At 35.9% G+C, this 20,362-nt stretch overlaps 1 long non-coding RNA gene across 2 annotated transcripts in view; it reads right to left on the bottom strand.

Moving 5' to 3' along the window:
* LOC136825731 (uncharacterized) overlaps positions 1 to 20,362 on the bottom strand; it is a 583,078-nt gene that overhangs the window by 240,503 nt on the left and 322,213 nt on the right. For both annotated transcript variants that reach the window (XR_010849434.1, XR_010849436.1), the window contains one exon: positions 13,734 to 13,803. This is a non-coding gene — a long non-coding RNA (uncharacterized lncRNA). The remainder of the gene's footprint in view (positions 1 to 13,733; positions 13,804 to 20,362) is intronic.

The raw sequence follows: 20,362 nt of genomic DNA, 5'->3' as shown, positions 1-20,362 counted from the left end.
GATCGACCATTTAGTATAAAAATACACACACACACACACACACACACACACACACAAGAGAGTAGAAAAATAATTGCCTGAATTTACGTATTAAAGGTGCGCGCGCGCAAACGCACACACACTATCTCTCTCTCTCTCGCATGCGCACACACACACACACACACACACACATAAATACCTAAACACGCACACTCACATAAAAGCATGGTTAATCGAATGCACATCCTACGTTCCGAATCTGTGGTTTAACATGTTTTTCTCCTTGACAATGTCACGAAAATGCAGCTACAGAGCAGTTTATGATTTTAGACGGCACGCCCACAAGAGATAAGAAACCAACTCTCAATCAACAGCAAAACAATTGTTTTTAGATGAAACTATTAGTACTGCCCAAGACTCTAAAGGTCATACAACCTCTTTTACTGTTTCTTTTTCAATCGACGAAGCAAAAATGGGAATTAGTCACGTGCATAGCGGTCACAGTGTAATGTCGCCAATTCTCATGAGCTGCATCTGCAATAAGTCCGTCTCGTTTTGCAATATGTGCTGTTGGAAGACATATGGGATCAATTATATCGCACAATGTTACATTTCGTATAAATACAATGTAGTCCTTCAGTTTTCTTTTCCGTGTCAAGTAAACGCCTTCTCTCTTTTAAAATGGTGGATCAAATAGCATTCAGATTCCATGTTCTCAACAAGGTTTTTTTGGGGATGACGTTCCTAGCACCATACACTTCCTCATCTGCCTGCAACATACCACGTGAGATCAACTACCAGGTACTAAGTTCACTGCGTAGGTCTATAAAGATGCAATAGGTTTCAACGAAAGGTGCTAAATCGGGCAGCCTCAGTCGAGAATCGAACTTTTCTCGCAAGTTGTGGAAAGCTCTAACCACATGACTACAGACACCATTCAATTTTTAAGCATAAAAATCCAACGACGATAGAAAATGAATGACTACATTTTAGCTGTTATTCTGCAGTCAATGTGGAATAGTTTACCAAGTGTAGTTGTGGAATCTTCCGGTCTCCAAACATTTAAGAGAGGAGCAAATTCATTCCTGCTCTCAGCTGCTGACGTCTACTGAATCTTAGGTGTTTCGGTTTTACTTTCTATTCCCTCACATTTATTTATTTATCATCTTTTCCTATACTTTGGTCCCCCCTCTCTCTCTCTCTCTCTCTCTCTCTCTCTCTCTCTCTCTCTCTCTCTCTCTCTCTCTCCTGATTCTTAGGTGTATCGGTGTTATTTTCTACTCCCTCACATTTATTTATTCATCACCTTTTCCTACACCTTGCCCCGCCCCTCTCTCTCTCTCTCTCTCTCTCTCTCTCTCTCTCTCTCTCTCTCTCTCTCTCTCTCTCTCTCCTGAATCTTAGGTGTATCGGTGTTATTTTCTATTCCCTTACATTTACTTATTCATCACCTTTTCCTATACCTTGCCCCCCCCCCTCTCTCTCTCTCTCTCTCTCCTGAATCTTAGGTGTATCGGTTTTATTTTCTATTCCCTCACATTTATTTATTTATCACCTTTTCCTACATCTTGCCCCTCTCTGCTGACAGATTTCCCTATGGAGCCCTCTTGGGTATGCAGTCTGGTGACTCTGCTTATAAGGGTTTTCAGCTGAAGTTTTAAATAAAGAAATAGTCTTTACTAAGAAACATCAACTAAAAATTCCACCGGCCTTGAAAAAGAAAAAGCTTCAGCACAAGGTAATTTGTTTTGCACCTGGCTAATTTTCATAACAATTACCTCTTCACGACTGAGCTCTGACCTCCGGTCCATTTTGGACCACCCCCGACGGCAGCAGGGTACAATCGCATTCACAAGTCTACAAACCGTCATTAAATTAATTAAACTGTAACGTTGTCCTTATATAGAGACCTTCAGCGACGTAATTAGTTTAAAAGTAAACGAAGAGCATTTAGGGAATATATTAATCAAAACATAGAAAGCGTAAAATATGAAAATGTGCTTCTCTTATGGAATTGGAACTCAAATAATGGATTTGATTTTTTTCATTAATGATGTAATCCTTCGCGGTATAATAATTCCTCACTAAATACAAGCACGTAAAATACGCAGAAATATAGGAACTTACTAAAATAATAAAATTTCAAGTTAACTATTAAACATTAAATAAACCAAGACAATGCAAACTAAACATGAACGAAGACACAGTTATTCTTAAAATTATATGGATTTGAACATAATCTCTTCCAGATTCTTTATGTTAATGAATGTAACCCGACAATTATAGACGAAATTATTGATAATATACACAATAAATAACAAAAATAATAACCGTTAAATGTCTTCTAACTTTCAGTATTCAGCAAATTAAAAAAAAAAAAAACTGCTGCGCCGAAAGTGATTCCATTAAGACTCGCTTTTTGTTATGTCTCCCGCTCTTGGGAAGCTACATCCGTGACCTTTGTTGCTGTAACGCTAATTGACTCTATCAGTCAACCTGTCGATCAATCGCTCTATTACAGGAATAACTGCACTTCTGGATATTGTGTTTATAGTCTAGGAGGATTGGTTCAATCTGGTTGGTCTTCATTATTATCAGAGAATCTCGGATCTATTGACTGAGGAAAGGGGAAATCCTAAATTCCAAAGACGATCACCTTTTAAATAAGAATGCTCACACTCTTAACAAAATATTAATCACTTCTCCAGGAATGACGTCAAGGTATGCACTGGATGACAAAGAATATTGCAGATGAGGCTGCCTTCACTTCTTCTTCTTTTCCTTTTTACAGAATGTCACGTTCCCCACTTAAACGATAACAAGCGCATACGGCCCTCAAGGTTCCCCAGAGGGTGACTTTTACTTCAAGATGAGCTCCCAACGCGAAGTGGCAAAACGTTAACCCCTAATAGATCCATACTTTTGAAAAAGCTAAATACAACCACAGTCACCATGAAAAACTTCCTAGCTGTAAAGATATTATGACACTATCATCGATTGAAAAATTTCTGTAATTAAGAATCGAATAATTTCATTTTCACTGTTATGATCTTCCTTTCACTGTTCAACGAATCTTTCCATGAACCACAGATGAAAACCTGTGTCGCTCATATATATATATATATATATATATATATATATATATATATATATATATATATATATATATATATATATATCACATTCTCCCATTCAATCTTCCCAAACGGAGTCATGTGCGAGTCTACGTCCATATAACAGGATCCAACAGCGGTTCGCGAAGTGCAAGTGCAGTCCTCCGTGCCAAATCATCTTCTTGAGGTTAAGGACGCGAACCTTTCTTCCTTCCTCTGCTCTCCTCTCCTCTCGTCTTATATAAATCGATACCGTGAAGCTGCCTCCTAACGGAGTTCTGTCGTCAGAGAAAGAAATTGTGTTTGAACCCATTATCACTTCCAGCGGCGCAATGGCTTCTATTTCAGATGCACCACCGAGCTGTCAATGGGCGTTGCTAATTACTGAATCAATTTTCGTATGGTCATTTTGCTCCGATGAAAAGACTGGCGGACATGAGAGTCTTTGTAACGCAAAGTGATTCTTAACGATTATGAATTGAGATGTTTCAAGTGCGAGGAAACCACCTTTATCGCACCTAATTGATCACTTGGCTTGTGATCTCTAAAATGAAAGAGGAAAAATTAAAGATTAGTCCCTAGAAGGCCAGTTGGTACCTGATATCTTTCAGTTACCACAATTATATTTCAGAGGAAATGTTATGCTTTGTAATTTCTAAAACGAAAAAAAATTACTAATCCCAAGAATCCTAGTTAGTATTTGAAATCCTTCAGTCACCATGATTATATTTTAAAGCAAAAAAAAAAAAAAAAAAAATCTGCGCCAGAGAGAAGTAATTATTATAAAATGACAACCACATAAAATTAAGTAATTTGGGTACAGGGTACAGACTTAACATATACTTAGTAATACAAAAGGAACGATTTTGAAGAAGACTGAAGAGCCTATCTATATAACAACGAGAGAGAGAGAGAGAGAGAGAGAGAGAGAGAGAGAGAGAGAGAGAGAGAGAGAGAGAGAGGCTTACGCGCCTCTAGGGCAGTAACGGGTATTTGAATCACGGAACCAGCCTCCTGTGACTTGGATAATGAGGAAGGAGTAATTACAACGCCATGTGCTGTAACCGATGAAAAAATAAAAAGAGTACTTCAGCTGGAAGTAATTAATTGAATGGTTTTAACATCCCTTTGATGAAATAATAGCTCTGGGTACTAATGACGCGATACTTTCGCGACGTAATAAATGTTCTTTCCAATTAAAGTTGATAATCTTGGTAAAATGCCATTTAATCTATTTGGTTTTCATGTTCTCTGATTCCTTTCTTTCAGGGAATCATGCACAGTCACTAGTGCTGCATTCCTGGGGTTGAAGGGAGATTCTTTAGCAATGAAAGGAGTATTAGAAAGAAGTTGCATTGTTTTCGTTTGAAATGTATACAAATTATTTGAACCGTTTCTTGCATCGAGACAATGCACTGTCATGAAAATTTTACTGCTCCCTCTCTCTCTCTGAAGAGATACAACACATCTCATTTTGGGAACTTCTTCCAATACAAGATATGTGACACATGGAATAAACTGCCACCAGAAGTTGTTAACAGCAACAGTGTGGAAGAGTTTAAAATAAAGCTAGACAAAATCATTAGAACGCTGCGAATGAACAGTAAAACCTGCTCCTAGAGATATGTGACGCATGATGTCTCCTCGGATGGACTAATAAGTCTTCGATACATCCTAATCCTTGTAACTCCTTGTAACTCTCTCTCTCTCTCTCTCTCTCTGTCTCTCTCTCTCTCTCTCTCTCCATGCTGTAATAAAGAGGAAAATAAGGCTGGAATAAAAATAAACAGATAATGGCGACACTGATATAGGCAACTGTTTACAGCGATGGCCGCATGCATAGCTTGAGACCAGTATTTGTTAAAGGTAAGAAAAAGAAGGCGCACAAAGCGAAACGAAATAAACTTCTCACTTTCATTTAATAACCGATAACAGACTAAAGTGCTTTTACAGCTATTCTTGAGAGGAAGGCCTATAATGAACAAAATTAACTTCAATCCGTTAATGAAAACTCAGAAGTGTGTTTCGACTTACTGCTAATGCCTCGCTATTAAAGAAAGGACCTTGTCACGATCTCATTAAGGGGAATCTTAAAACACAAACGAACGTCTCAGTGAACGACGAAGATCACACGAATGTTCGTGTGAGCAGCGCATCCAAATTCTACATTTCAAACGCCGTTATTTCAATAGGTGTCTACCAGTTACACGGAAACGTACCTCTGGTCCCTTTATCAAGTAAATAAGCGTAAACTATGTTACTATAACACTCGCAGTAATCTCTGCGACGTGACCTGAATACCCTAATGGTGCGAAAAATGACCTGAGCATAAAAACTTGTTTCTTGATCATTTCGAGGTATGAAAATGACTCCGAAGAGATCGAGCAGCGTGCCCTTTCTCAGTGATGATGATGATGATGATACTGATAATGACGGATGATGTTCCCCGCAGGAACAAAGTACGGAGGATATCATTAACCCAACTAATTCACGTAATAAACATGACTCTGATGTAAACTAGATCAAATACGGTCATACACATAAAAAGATAAGTGGTGGCTTTGCAGGTCACTTCGGGCACATGCAAACACACACACACACGCACACATACAAGCCTTCATACATACATACATACATACATACATACATATACAATATATATATATAAACAAATAAATAAAAATATATATAATTGTATAATATATATATATATATATATATATATAAATATATATATATATATATATATATATATATATATATATATATATATATATATATATATATATATATATATATATATATATATATATATATAAAACACACCTGTCTGAAAATGCTATAAATAACGACTACTGTTGACCCGTTAAGTTCCCTCTATACATACTTTGACGTAGGTCAAAAACAGAACAAACACGCATTTCACGTGGTCATTGTCTTAAGAACCGAGGACAATTATTCCAAACAGGTAGAAAAATAAACCTGACCTAAAACCAACATTAAAGGAAGGAAATCCGCCGTAGAGAGCGGGTATAAAACGTAAAAGATCATTCGCATATATTTCCCTCTGACACTTTCCTTATTAGAAATTTTTCCTTCAAAGAACAGAGGACAGAAAGTGCTAAGAAGCAATCGTGCAACATCACCAATGTAAACATCGCTTCCTTTGCAATGGCCGTCTAATCTTTCTTAATTACCTTTAATGGTCCGCGATTAATCTAATTATCCAGCCTTTCCCATCATTCGACTCTGCCGACTCCTCCACCCGACTCGACCTCTGCTGCAGGATACGACTTCTACCGTCTGAACGCTTCTAGGGAGTCAATTAGACGACATTCCGGTTCGATTAAGCTCCTACAGTAAAACCACAAATGAGTTCTCGTGCTTCACGTACATAAATATAAGATTTCTCAGGCTTTACGTAAGTAAATGTAAGATTTCTCAGGTTTGACGTAAGTAAATATAAGATGTCTCAGGCTTTACGTAAGTAAATATAAGATTCCTCAGGTTTGACGTAAGTAAATATAAGATGTCTCAGGCTTTACGTATGTAAATGTAAGATTTCTCAGGTTTGACGTAAGTAAATATAAGATGTCTCAGGCTTTGCATAATTAATTATAAGATTCCTCAGGTTTGACGTAAGTAAATATAAGATGTCTCAGGCTTGACGTAAGTAAATATCAGATTTCTCAGGCTTTACGTAAGTAAATATAACATTTCTCAGGCTTTACCTAAGTAAATATAAGGTTTCTTAAGTTTTACATACAGTAGATACATATAGGAATTTGACTGATGATATATCAAATTTAGGCTGTCAAGCCAAGCACTGGGGCACTTTCGGCCACTGAGCGCTTAAAACAGTGGCAAGAGGGAGTTGAAGTGGTTGGACAGCCAGATAGAGAGAGCCAGAAAAAGCAAATAAAGTATAAGAATCTTACGGTGGAACTGGAAGAAAACTCAACATTCGCACTGACAAATAAAAGTTACAGGTGTTGGACAGCAAGATTGGAGAAAGGAAGCAGATAGAGAAGTTAAGTAAACGGCTAAGTAGTGAATGCAGCTCGGGGACGAAGGGAGGCTACAAATACCCTTCAGTAACGCCTACAGTGCGCCACCACTGCAGGCACTGCTCAGACTCCTTCGATTCAACCAATACGGGAATGCATCTAGGGAGACTGAGGACAAGTTATGTGCTGAAACAAACATAATGCAGCAACATAACACTAATAATCTGCTTAAAACACAATAAAAACAAAATAACACTAATAATCTGCTTAAAACACAATAAAAACATCACCCAACATAGGTCACTCCCAATCTCTTAAAAATAAAAATTCTTCACTAAGAACATGTAAAACAAACACTAGATCTACATACGAATATGAAAGAGTGGCATATAATTCATCATCACATTATCCTTGCATAACTTTAATTTTTCACACACTTGAAATTAAATAAAAGGATCCGTTTCATATTCGCTATAGTAATTTTCAAAATCAGAGCTTATGTTCAGATTGAAAGGTATTTGTACTAAATTGTCATCTTACATAAAACAAATATCAATGGAAAATACTTCGTTGTAAGCCTACATATATATTTTTGAGGGAATTCAAGTATGTGTATGTCATATCTAGCCCGTCATCAGGGTTAATTGCAAGTTACTGGGTTTACAATAAGAGGACCTTTAACAATAATAAATACTTAAAACGTTACCGTTCACCACACACACACACATATATAATATATATACATATATATATTTATATATATATATATATGTATATGTGTATATGTATATATATATTATACACACACACACACACACACACACACACACACACACACACACACACACATATATATATATATATATATATATATATATATATATATATATATATATATATATATATGCAGTGAAGCGACTGTGTCAACCCCTGGACAACAAAGATCATATGTGTTTGTTTGCGTGTGAATAAAGATCATTCCAAGCGCATTTACGTTTAAGACGGACCTTTAGAGATCCTAATACCTAAATTATTAGTAGTATTTCTCGAAAATTATTTATCCAGGAGAAGAGGGTGTAATTGCACTGAATAACGCCACAAAACCAAACTCAAAAACTTCCGGGGCTCCTAACGAAAGAAACAGATACCATACATGAATAGATTTATCCAAGGACCAACGACTCAAAAGCTCTAACTTCTATGACTTGGGCAACATCAAATAACAACAACTCCAACCGTGTTACCAAGAGCACATTCAACGAACGGCTTTAGGTTTCAGGTCACAAGATGTTGACATCCCAACGGGACACACTTGTGCGGAGGTTTCATCGAGGGCATCTCAACCCCGTACGTGAGGTTCTTGGAGATACGAAAAGCTATCGACTACTTCTGCAGTAGGAAGTCTTCAAAGTCATGGAAAGGGTCATTTCCTGGACTTCAGATTTCAATTTGGTGGGAACTGTTGATAACGGTGGCTCTTATGATATGGTGTCTGAATCATGACTTAAAATAGTATATATTGACTCTTAATCCGATCTGTCATTAGTACACACAAATATGGAGTTGTTGTTAATAGCTGTTTACGTGTTATCAAGTGATCATTTTCATCAGAGAATGAACCAATCCTGTTGACAAAAATTAACCTCCCAACTAAGTGGCATTATTAATGACTACCATTACCCACCGAAAAATAAGGTTACGGATTATTCACAAGTACCTCCTCAACAGAGAGAATAGTGACAATAATACCAGAAAGACGAGGAATAGGAGCATCTTAACTGATCAGGTCAGTGAGGTCAAAAGAGCAGGCAAAAGTGTCACGACGCTTAAGGTGGTCACAAATGTTGAACAGTTTTTGTCGCATTTTTTTTATCACTACTCACTACATCTCTAGCTTTCAAATTTCATTAAACAGTCTTCAATTGGAATCAAGAGAGCAGAATAATTACAGTTATTCCGCTGTAACTGGATTACGCGTTGTTGACCTCTTAAACGCTGGCTGGCATTAGGCCACAGGCGATTAAATCCGCAGGTCTTACTTAAAAAGATGATACGATAACGGTTCAAAGGCATATAATATACATTTCGCACTGCTAAGCTATAACGGGGTCACCTGCATAGTAGCAAAAAAAAAAAAAAAAAAAAAACAGTATCGTTCATTCCAACTACGACAAAAAAATGGGTCAAATCTAGCGACCTTTTTCATCAGAAATCTACTCTAAGAGGTATAAAATTAACTGTTATGCACTGATAACATACCTTCTTTAAATCGCAATTTTACTCTTTGTTGAGATGAAACTTACAGTCATATTTTGGATATAAAAATGGTTATAACACTTGAAAAAATTGAAGAATGAAATACAAATATCTGTGTAACTGGTGCACCTCTATTTCAGTTCTATACATACTCCTCTCTCTCTCTCTCTCTCTCTCTCTCTCTCTCTCTCTCTCTCTCTCTCTCTCTCTCTCTCTCTCTCTCTCTCTCTATATATATATATATATATATATATATATATATATATAAAAAATTAAATATTTCAGAAACCTTTCCTCATCAGCCGAGGCTTTCAGTAAAAATTGTTACTTAAATCATCTGTGTATACACACACACCTATATTATATATATATATATATATATATATATATATATATATATATCTATATATATATATATATATATATATATATATATATATATATATATAAAAATAATTAAATACTCAAATCTTTCCTGATCAGCCGAGGCTTTCAATACCAACCGTTACTTAAATCACCTGTCTTTCAATGATTCAGTATCACCCTTAATTCTAAAGGAAACAAACCACAATAATCCACGCACATAATTCCGCTGAAATTCCCGTCCATTACCAAAAGACTACGCTCTGATAACATTTCTCAACGACGGCGGATGAGCAGCAACATGCCAGTGAAACATAAGTTTGCTTGAAAGCCGCTTGCTGTTGTTATTAACCTCAATAAGAACGATAACAGACGAGGTAACTGTCTCCCTTCTCCGCTATCAGTCTCAATTACCAGTCTGGAGTGACGATTCCCAAGTTCCCAAAGGTCTGACTCCGGCGAGAAGTCGCCCACTCGTCCACGCCTCTTTACTGCACAGGAAACGAAAATGGCAGAGATTGCGGGGATGAGACGGCGCACAAAATAGCAATCCCACGGAAAACGAGATTCGCGGAGGTGGCACTTCCATACCGTAAGTGTTTCAGGCCCGCCGGATTTTCTGAAAAGTCGGCTGCGTACCTATACAACATACCCATTAGACCTGCTCTTACTTTTCACAACCGTGTACCATTTGAATCATCAGGCCATTCACCCCCATTCACTTTCAAATCATCATGCATTAAGAATAATTCGATATAAAGGGGTACCACAGTTTTAATACGTTAATAATCATGATAATTTTTTTGTGAGGCAATTATTAAGATTTGGAAGCAGTAATTCTCAGTCGGTTGGCGTTGACCCAACTGGTGGGTTTAAGTGCTCTTCCTGGTGGGCTTCAGAAATTTCACAACACTGGCCGTCCATAATTGTATATAGAAAGATGTAGCTGTCTGAAGTGAAGTCTATCTAAAATATGCTCATTCAGTCAAAATTGGGCCATGCGACGTTGAGGCGGAAGCCAGGAGGGCCTTGAACCAAAAAGGTCGATAGCCACTGTCTTAATTATTGGACATTTGCGTACTACATGGAAATGGAACCGGAATAGTTTGGAAACCCTTCTAGAAAGCTGTAAACCTGAATTAGATCACAGAAAAGGATCTATCACTTGGAAACGTGAGTCTTATATCTTGCCATGTACGAGAAAATCTAATGACTTTCCAGGTTTCTGTTACTTCTTCACAGTAATATGTTAGCAATTCTGATGACACTTTAAAAAAAAACATACATACACATACGCGCGTACATGCGCGCATACACTCACACATACACACCTATATGTATATATATATATATCACACACACACACTACATATATATAAAGTGTGTGCGTGCGCATGCGTAGTTCTTGCAACTGATACTGTACATGGCCAGCACAACTATTAGAATGTAATAAATAAATTTCACACATACACACACACATATATACATATACATATGTATATACTAGTTGGAAATTACCAAATATGACTAGCAAATTAAAACGTAATTTTCATACTAACACAATGTCTTCCACACAACACTATTAAAATTTCATATCTCCACAAATGATTATTTCATTATGTCATTCTCCCAGACACTTGATCATCCATAAGTTCAAGAGAATACCTGTATGAGTCCACACACACACATATATATATATGTATATATATATATATATATGTATGTATGTATATATATATATATATATATATATATATATATATATGTGTGTGTGTGTGTGTGTGTGTGTGTGTGTGTGTGTATACCAGGAAATTCAAACCCTGGGGAGCTGTATCGACCCTCTGCTGTATACCTCAATTCACACTTCCGGTAACCCAATAATGTCAGGAAAATTGCAGCTTGATTGAAACATACAGCAGCTTCAATTTTCTATCTCGAAGACTCGAATGTTCCCACAGGTACAACAGACGAGGCAGTTATGAAGCTACCGGCAATTATCGTCTTTACATAGGAAGTTGAAAGTTCCACTTGAACGTTCTAAATGGACAGTGACTGAAAGCCAAAGCCATTAAGATATAACTGATTGAACTTATAGTTAAAAGAATATACAATTAATACTGGTTGGCAACTGACTGGTGTTAATAAGAAAGAAAGGTTAAAAAATTCAATATGTTTAAAATAATACATAAATTCACTGGACTAGTCAAACGAAAAAATTTTCCTGATACGTTCCATGAATAATCCTTATTCAGATCTTCTGCGTCGATCGAAATATTTTTCTGGAAACCCAGACCTCAACCTAAGCAGTTCATCGTAGCCACTGTTTTTACTGTAAAATGTTCAATGTGTTCTTGACCATTCAGTATATATATATATATATATATATATATATATATATATATATATATATATATATATATATATATATATATATATATATATATATATATTTTTTTTTTTTTTTTTTTTTAATAATTATTTAAAATGTTATCAATTTTGTTATTACCTCCCTTACTCACCTTTGCCAGCCAATAATGATTTTGTCTTCATGGAAACAATAATTAATTTCAGAGTGAACAACCGTGGCATATATTGGTTATTTCGAGCCATTTTCAAAGCACTGAAATGAATATAAGCTTGAATTAGCTGCCCTAGCCTAAATGAAGACGGAATACACTTGTAACACGACAAACGTTTTTCTGTTATTAATTTAGCAACTAACATGATCTGCTGCCAGCCGAAAACTTTAATATAATTTGTTCAAATTACGTCGAATCTCACAGGAGAATAATAAACAAATGTGCACTGCATTCTATACAGCAGGGGCACACTCTACCGGCTGTAAACCTGAATCGGATCACAGAAAAGAATCTATCACTTGGAAACGTGGGTCTCATATCTTGCCGTGTACGAGAAAATCTCATGGCTTTCCAAGTTTCTGTTACTTCTTCACAGTGATATGTTAGCAATTTCGATGACACTTTCAAAAAACCAGTAATAACAGCGTCCTTTTCAGACTGTCTTTTTCATAGTAAATTTCATATGTTTATTTTACTGGGGACTACTTGACGTCGCACATTTTCGGAGAGACAAACTAAGAACGTACCACAGAGCAAATACTTGGGAGATATAAATCGTTGGGTAATAAATTTAACGGTAAAAGCAAATTGTTGAGAAAATCTAGAATAATAAGGTTAATGTCTTATTAATAACAATAATAACAATTCTGTTCTGAATTTCTGTAATAAGATCTAAAAAAAAACATAATTTTTCATGTCTTGCCATTTTATTAAAAAAAAAAAGTAATTCACTTCAGGGTCCGATAGCGAAAATAACGCTAACGAATCCAGGTGATCAAGATATGAATAACCAAATTAAATATGTATAATGATAAAAGAACATTCGGATTTGCAGCAACAAATAATAACAGACACTGAACTTTTTCGAGGATTTGCACCAACACATAACAAACACTAAATTTTTTCCAGGATTTGCACCAGCAAATAAGACAGTGAATTTTTTCCAGGATTTGCCCCAACAAATACAGACACTGATTTTGTCCAGGATTTATACCAATAAATAACATACACTGAACTTTTTTTCCCAGATTTGCACCAAAGAAAAACAAGCTGAATTTTTTCCAGGATTTGTACCAACACATAGCAGAAGCTGAATTTTTTCCAGGATTTACACCAACAAATAACAAACATCGAATTTTTTTCCAGGATTTGCACTAACAAATAACAGACACTGATTTTTTCCCATGATTTGCACCAACAAATAACAGACACTGAATTCTTAATCCAAAGTGCAGCAAACACTAATTACATACCATCAGAAACAACAGTCCTTGGCCCTGACAATTTCCTCACGAAAAACTCAGGCAAAACTTTCCGCTACAAACTTTACTGTAGTCACCCACTGATAGAATCATTACCGACCAAAAGCCATCCAAGAATATTACAACCACAAGAGGTCAAGTTCAATAAAAGGGGTTTACGTTGAAATATCTTACCTTAATCACTCTAGGATATTAGCCGTCACAGGAGATTGGGATGGATGGGGGTCACTCCACGAAGAAAGCTCTGAAAGAGACGAATATAAGAATTAAGTTTGGTTTTGTAAAATCTTTGTACAAGTTGAATCTAGCTTTTAACTCAACAATAATCAAATAACAATGCGTCAGTTGCATGCATACAGACATACGTAAGTAGTGTATAAATTTACAAACGGACACACACACAAAAAAATATTTATACACATACGCATATATATATATATACATATATATATATATATATATATATATATATATATATATATATATATATATATATATATATATATATATATATATATTTATATATATACAATCATCACTAAAAGAGGACACACACAGATGTACAAACTGTCTTTATTCAACGTTTTGTAATTGTCCATTTAATTACATCACCAGGGCTGTTAAAGTGAAACATAAAATCCTTTGTAAATTGGTAAATACTAAAAATTAAGAATTGAAAAGGGTGAAAATTATTCTTACAAAATTTCAGAAATATGCATAACATTAAAATTAAAGGAATAAACATAGTTTTAAAAATCTGTCCATTAAAATGAAAGGTAACAGAATATACAGTACACTAAAAATGAAAATAGCAGTGAACAGGGCTAAGGAACAAAAGATTAAGGAGCAGCCTAGAGGAATGACAGCGTTAAACTAAAGGCACACATAAATAGAAACAACACAAGTCAAGATAAATACAGAGGGAAGGAGGACGTATGTGTGTTTAACGACGGAACAAGTTGTTTAACAAAATGTGATTCTAGAATAAAAAGGCCTTGAGGGTTGGTGGTTATGGCCTAAAATGGGTAGAAGTCCTTATTATCGATATGTGTTTTACAAATTTTGGAGTTGTTTCTAATATTGGAGTGTTCTGGGTTTGAAATTTTGCTACCAGTACAGAAGCTTGTGCCACGATGAGAATCGATACGCACCTTTAAGGAGTCTGCTGGTGAATCCCACAAAGGTCCCTGTTTGACATTCAGAGCAAGTATGCTTATAAACAATATCAAAGGACATATATATATAACGCCATTTTTTCTTTCAGGAGGTGGCTCTAAAGAAAAACAACACTGCAGCCACTGCCACATTCAACCTTTGGTGGATGGATAATGGATGAATCCTCTGTGCAGAAAGCATCAACAGCTTCAGCAATTCTGAACACCTAAACAGTAGGCCTACCAGCCATTCACCTCAGTCTTATATACACAAACTCGTGTGACCTAGATGCTAAGGACTTTCCTTTCCAATAACCCCTTTAAATTCCATGTTCATTACTTTCTAGGTCTTCCTCTCCCTCTCTACGTCTAACTGTATCAATCAAATTCTACTATGCACCTTCCTCCATGTACTAGGTTACGTTTAACTCTTACAGTTCTTACTACACTTCCCTTGTAACCTCATAAGTTATTGATATCTTTCTATTCTTAAAGCTCTTAACTGTCCTCCTTACAGACTCAGCAAACACTTGTGAACCTATTGCGCAAGAGTATGCGCAATTATACTGCGTAAGGGGTTCATCCACAATTAAGCAGTTAAAGAATGAATGTGGCAGTGATCGTTTATTTCTCCAGTCACGCCGCTAAAAGAAACGGCCTGTACTGGAAAAAAATATACATATGATGTTTGTATTCAGGTAATAAACCGTGGAATATATACAATAACCAATGTATTTTATCTATGGTTAAAAAGATGAATTTAAGCATGCCCCTATGAATGCGTTTCATCTGAACAACTTCCATAATTATTAATGATTGTTTAATTCTCTTTTCCCGTATTTAATTTTCCCCTGAAGTTTCATCGAGAGAGAGAGAGAGAGAGAGAGAGAGAGAGAGAGAGAGAGAGAGAGAGAGAGAGAGAGTATCACATATTTTCAAAATTATTACGATCCTTGACGACGGGTTTTATTACTGAATGAATTCACAGAAACTATTTTTCTTCTTATTGTCTTAATTCACAGAAACAGTTTTCCTTCTTATTGTCTTAATATGTACTAGAGTCGTCTAATAATGGACACAGATGATGTATGGGGGCATACTGATGACAAAGAGAATTACGAGACTTTTCCCTTTTATATAAATATGACGACTTACATCATCTGTGTTCATTATCAGCCGATCTGAGGACATATTCCTAAGACTATTGGATGGAAAAAGAATAAGGAATGGTCAAGAGCAAAGCCAAGTCAGCAACATTTTTCATTTGCAATTCTCGACCAGAAACACTCCAAAAACAATGACAAACTAATCAACCCTAGCTTAACCCGAAGGTCCCTCAACACCAGAAATCACTGAAATTCATCTTTTGTTTTGGAGACTTTTGTGGTCATGATAGAAAACGAAAAACCCCCTAAACATAGACACAAGTGATTAGGTGACCTCTGCCCATCCACGTTTGCGGAAGTAACCTGAGTATATGATCACTGACCATTAAGGAATTGGATCAGTTAATGACCATAAGAGCAATTCACATAAAATCAGCAATTCTTTTGTTAGCGGGACCTCCGATATAATGTTTCCATTACAGCAATGTACATCAAATTAAGCTCTTGCTACCATCTACACGAGAAGAATAGAGTTAAGAAAAATACAGAAACCTTAGTTAATGATCAACCTAATTAATGAAATTAATTGTGTAATGGAGTTCGATGGACTAATAACACGAACTCTGCAGTCTCGTGCCTTTGACACCAATCCTCGGCGTAACTTCTGTAGTCTCATTAAGCGAAAATGATTTTAAAAGAAAAGAGAGAGAGAGAGAGAGAGAGAGAGAGAGAGAGAGAGAGAGAGAGAGAGAGAGAGAGAGAGAGAGAGAGCATAGGTGCAGTGATGCAGAAAACTGACCTACTTTCAGGGAAATAGATTAGTATACAGATAAAGCTTTGCGAAATACCACTGGTTTACTGGACTTCAAGGTAAATTTGTTTTTTCCCCTTTGAACAAATAGAACAAAACTATCCTAATTCTGTCACCAGGACTTGGACAGCACATGCCGAATGAAAGAAAAGCAGTATAAAGCAGTACAAAGTTGTACTTGAATTTTACATCAGTTTCTGTTGGTGAAAAGTAAAACGCAAATTATTCAGATTACAACAAGTTTTGCGACGGAACGTGACTGGTTTGAAGCAGAAGTTTCAGAAAAAGGAGGCGTTTTACAAGTTTCTTAAACATTTTTGTGGATACATTGCGAGAGCAGTAGTAAGAGGCCACGATATGTAGGAGTATGTCGTTGAATATGAAAAGGGACTGGGAATCTAGGGTATAGTGGATGATGATGCAGTATTCAATCGTGATGGACTGCTGCATGATGAACAACACACACACACACACACACGACAATCAGCAGGAGGGGCCCGAAAGTGGAAAACCCTTCGAAGGTGACCGTTTCTTCATCGCTGGAGATAAATGGAGCGAAACCCCATAAAATTTATAAGAGACGTTGGCACCGTTTTTCCAGTTTTTTATCGACAGAGTAGAGAAACAGGCATTCTTATATTTAATTTTTTGTTTATCTTTTTTAAATTTCAGTTGGTCATATTTTAATTACAATATTTTAGAAAAAATAGAATGACCTAGGAATAACTGTACTAATACACAAGACACAATGAAACATTTCTTATAGGTGTCAAAGAATTTTTAATTACTTTTTTCTTTGTTCCATCACCTTTTTCGATCTTTAATTGTTCCACTTCGATTTCTAAGCAATAATGATAAGAAGAACAATCAAACCTGAGAAACAATTTGGCAAAGTACTTCACCTGCCATCAAAATTGACCACAAAGTAATTACACTTTTTTTTTTAACACGGGGTCAGGAGTAAAAAAAAAAAAAAAAAAAAAAAATTGGCCACGAATTTGCAATGAGATCTTTAGAAAATGTGTGAGCATATAAAGACATTAACAATAAAGTGTAAACTGAACTCTTATGCACAAGAAGTTTAACATGCAAAAAACAAAGATGATATCATCTGCATACAACAATGTCTTCCAGTAAGCAAAAAAGACTGAACTGAATTTCGTAAGACTGGCATGACCTTATTTCACTAGGAACTTCGTACATACTCTCAAGATATCCTATTACTCGTACATGATGGTGTGGAAATTGCAATATTATTCGTTTCATTGACAAAGCAATCGATAGAAGATCTTCACACTGAAAAACTAAGTTAGAGAATGCCTTTACATTGAAAAAGCAAGTTATAGAATGCCTTAATGTAAAAGAAAGTTAAAGAATGCCTTGATATTGGCAAAGCAAGTTACAGAATGCCTTAATGTAGAAGAAAGTTGAAGAATGCCTTGATACTGACAAAGCAAGTTACAGAATGCCTTAATAAAGTGAAAGAAAGTTAAAAAAATGCCTTGATATTGGCAAAGCAAGTTATAGAATGCCTTATTATGTAAAAGAAAGTTGAAGAATGCCTTGATATTGAGAAAGCAAGTTATAGAATGCCTTAATAATGTAAAAGAAAGTTAAAGAATGCCTTGATATTGACAAAGTATGTTATAGAATGCCTTAATAATGAAAAAGTAAGATGTAGAATGCCTTGATATTGACAAAGCAAGTTACAGAATGCCTCAATAATGAAAAAGTAAGATGCAGAATGCCTTGATATTGACAAAACAAGTTATAGAATGCCTTAATAATGTAAAAGAAGTTGAAGGATTCCTTGATATTGACAAAGCAAGCTGTAGAGTCCCCTGATATTGAAAAAAGTTCGTAGAATACCTTGAGCTCAAATATTCAAAATGCATGGTGAAATTAGATTGCACAGAGAACAAACCAACGCGCGAAAAGCCCCCCACAACAAAAATCTGTAAATGATAAATTATATTTTACATATCAGGATGCTTTTCTAATACCGCATTAATATTATACATTCTGACCAATTTCACAGACCGTCCATGACATCCGACACACATCATTCAATTATGTTCTACCTGAAAATAGTATCATAAAACGACTGCGATATCCAACTTCTCACGACCATGCACACTAATGCGTCACCCTATGAAGTTTTAATCACCCTATAAAGATTCCATTATGGGCTTAATATCCCCTTTCAAAGGCTTCAAAGAGGCCTCCAGATACCGAGACGTGCCCAGCTCCGTCAACGTCCACTCACACCAGATGAGGTCCTTTGTCGGCAATTTTCTGCGGATCAGCAGAAAGGAAGAGACAGACGTCCGAACAGGACGGAAGGACGGGAGGCAAGGGAAGAGGAGGTGATGATTAAAAATCATCCGGTAATTTTTTTTTTCTCCCGTGTTCCTTTCTTCCCGGAGTCGTGATGTAATCACCGAGTAAATTATGGGTTTAGAAACCCATTATACGCAAGTTGTAGAAAAAAAAAAGGTTTTAAAGTGCGTGCCTCTTTTCTTAAGCAAAAAAGTTAAGAGAAACAATCTCTGAAAAGAAAAGGAAAAAGCTACGTTGGTGCAGTTTTAGGGATGAATCGCTAATTTTGTCATTTATGAAGGCAGTATTGCCAAATCAAAGCACAGAATACCGACCAGTGATTGCGCAGAATTCAACTTGGTGACAAGTAATGTCGAGCTAATCATCAAACTTATAACCCTTCTCTGTTAGTAAGTCTAAATATAAAATTCTAAGTTACATAAAGTTCTGTATTGCAGGGTCTATCTTTCCGATAAGCATTCGGGTAAATCCTTCTTTAAAAAACGAATGAATGTAGGCATAATAATCACAAGAAATTATGCCTGCTAACAACAGCAAAAGCAATAGCAAACTCCTCTTGAGCTCAAGGTTACATATACAGTAAATAATATGCAATTATACAACGAACAGAACTGCACAATAACATGAATATGCGGGGTGGTTGTGTGTGTTCATCTCAGAAGTTTTTGAAGATAATAAAACACCCTGATTAAGAGACATTTTTCATCAGGGATTTAGCAATAGTTACAGAAAAAACAATTGTCCCACAAAGCTATATATGAAATATCTTTTGTGGAAATATTTTGGTGAAAGGTCAGAAGATTACAACTGGGATACGGTTAGTGGACATACATATAGTATAACAAAGGGAAAAATATTGATGACTATTTTTTTTTAGGAATTTACAGGAAGTGCTAATAATTAAATTCCAAGAACCAACAAATTCTGAGAAAACAGTTTTCCAGTTGACGATTAGGAATAACAGAATTCCTTGGAATCAATCAGAAATATTCGTTAAATTGGAATCAGCGCCTTTCTTGCAGCGAATAAAACTATAATACTTTTCGGGAGTTAGCAATACCTAAATTACTTTCTAAAACATCGAGATTTCATTTATTCTAATATGTTGCAACATTTTTTTTGTATGTCTCTGTGTCCTGGTGAAAATCAGCAAGTGAATTTGCATTCTCATTCAACCAGGAAAGCGGTACAACAAAGCACGAGATTCTCCCATGTCATCCACAAAAAAATAAAGGTGTAGAGAGAGAGAGAGAGAGAGAGAGAGAGAGAGAGAGAGAGAGAGAGAGAGAGAGAGAGAGAGGACTTCGCTAAACCACATATCCACTTGCCCTGCTAACTTCTTCCAGTCTCCTGTTACAAACAGCATGGCAACTTGCACGAAGAATTGGGAGA

The sequence above is a fragment of the Macrobrachium rosenbergii genome, chromosome 39 (assembly GCF_040412425.1).
Source record: "Macrobrachium rosenbergii isolate ZJJX-2024 chromosome 39, ASM4041242v1, whole genome shotgun sequence".
Classification (NCBI taxonomy): domain Eukaryota; kingdom Metazoa; phylum Arthropoda; class Malacostraca; order Decapoda; family Palaemonidae; genus Macrobrachium; species Macrobrachium rosenbergii.
Note: the sequence above shows the minus strand (reverse complement) of the source record. Positions and strands in the feature narration are given on the sequence as shown.